Source organism: Penaeus vannamei, chromosome 33 (genome assembly GCF_042767895.1).
Source record: "Penaeus vannamei isolate JL-2024 chromosome 33, ASM4276789v1, whole genome shotgun sequence".
Classification (NCBI taxonomy): domain Eukaryota; kingdom Metazoa; phylum Arthropoda; class Malacostraca; order Decapoda; family Penaeidae; genus Penaeus; species Penaeus vannamei.
Window position 1 is genome coordinate 14734743 of NC_091581.1, and position 2500 is coordinate 14737242.

Sequence of the window (2500 nt, forward strand, 5' to 3'; positions counted from 1 at the left end):
TAATTTCATTATTATTTCTAAAATTATCATTATTGCAAATTGTCATTATAAAAATAGTTATAATGATAAAAATTAGCATAATAATTATTATAACTGCAATAATGATGGTAATAATAACAATAATCATGACTATAATGACAATAATCATGAAAATAATGACAGTAATGATAATAATTAATATTCAGTCCATTTATAATTAAATAAAGGCCAGAAGTAATAAAGTCCCATAAGTCGAAAAAACGGAAAAATCTAGCGTGAGAGAAACGTCGAAAAAACTCCTTTTTTGTTTTTTAATGGTAATTATGAGGATTTTAACATTAATTCAGGTAAATATGAGGATTGACAATAATTATTAATAAAGGCCAGAAGTAATTAAATCACATAAATCGAAAAAAACGTCAAAATCTAGCGTATTACAGCCTTTTGAGAGAAACGTCGAAAAAACTCCTTTTTTTTTTTTTTTTTTCTTTTTAATGGTAATTATGAGGATTTTAACATTAATTTAGTTAAATATGAGGATTGACAATAATGATGATAATTATGATGATAATGACAATGATAATGACAATAATAATGATAAAATCATAATTATAATGAAAATTTTTGATAATTACAGCAATAAATAACTCTACAATTATCATTATTGCTATTATCATTATATAAATAGTTATAATGATAAAAATAGTAATAATAATAATTATTATAACTGCAATAATGATGATAATAATAATGATAATCATGATGATATTGATTATAATGATAATAATCATGAAAATAATGACAGTAATAATAATAATTATGATAATAATTATTCGGTCCAATTATTATAAAATAAACGCCAGAAGTAATAAAATCCCATAAGCCGAAAAAACGGAAAAATCTAGGGTATTACAGCCTCTTGAGAGAAACGTCGAAAAAAAATTTTTTCTCTTTTTAATGGTAATTATGAGGATTAATTCCGGTAATTATGATGATTTCCATGATAATTCCTTTATTATTGACAATGATGATAATCATGATAATAATGAAATTGATAATTGCCATTATTATTTCTTAAATTATCATTATTGCAATTATCTTTATATAAATAGTTATGAAAAAACTAGCAATAATAATTAGCATAATAATTATTATATCTGCAATAATGATGATAATAATGATGATAATCATTTTAACATTCATTCAGGTAATTATGATGATTTTCACGATAATTCCTATATTATTGACAATAACGATAATTATGATGATAGTGACAATGATAATGACAATAATAATGATAAAATCATAATTATAATGATAATTTTCATAATTACTGCAAAAATAGCAATAATTAACTCTTTTCCCAATATTTTTCATACTAATAATGGCAATAGCAATAATATCATCATCACATTCTTTTATAATTATTATTAGTCATTATTAATTATATAATTATCATTATTGCTATTATCATTATATAAATAGTTATAATGATAGAAATAGCAATAATAATTAGCATAATGATTATTATAACAGCAATAATGATAATAATAATCATAATCATGATGATAATGACTATAATGATAATAATCATGAAAATAATGACAGTAATGATAATAATGATGATTACAATCATTTATTCTATTTATAATGAAATAAAGGCCAGAAGTAATAAAATCCGAAAAGTCGAAAAAACGGCAAAATCTAGCGCATTACAGCCTTGTGAGAGAAACGTCGAAAAAACCCGCTTTTTCGCTTTGCAATGAGGATTTTAACATTATTTCAGGTAATTATGATGATTTTAAATAATTCCTTTATTATTGACAAAAATGATACTTATGATGATAATGCCAATGATATTGAAAATAATAGTGATAGTGATCATAATTATAATGACAATTTTGATAATTTCTGCAATAATAGCAATAATTAACTCTTTTCCCAATAATTTTATACTAATAATGGCAATAGAAATAATAATAACATCTTTATCATTGTCATTGCAATTATTATTATTGTCATTACTATTTCTAAAATTATCATTATTGCTATTATCATTATATAAATAGTTAAAATGATAAAAATAGCAATAATAATTAGCATGATAATTATTACAACTGCAATAATGATGACAATGATAATGATAATCATGATGATAATGACTATAATGATAATAATCATGAAAGTAATGATGATGATAATTATTATTCCGTCCATATAAAATCTCAAAAGTCGAAAAAAACGACAAAATCTAGCGTATTACAGCCTTTTGAGAGAAACGTCGAAAAAAAACCTTTTTCGCTTTTTAATGGTAATTATGAGGATTTTAATCTTAACTCAGGTAATTATGATTATTTTCATAATAATTCCTTTATTATTGACAATAATGATAATTATGATGATAATGACAATAATAATGATAAAATCATAATTGTAATGATGACTTTGATAAATACTGTGATAATTATTAGTATGTTCATACTAATAATGGAAATAGAAATATCATTATCGTTATAATTAT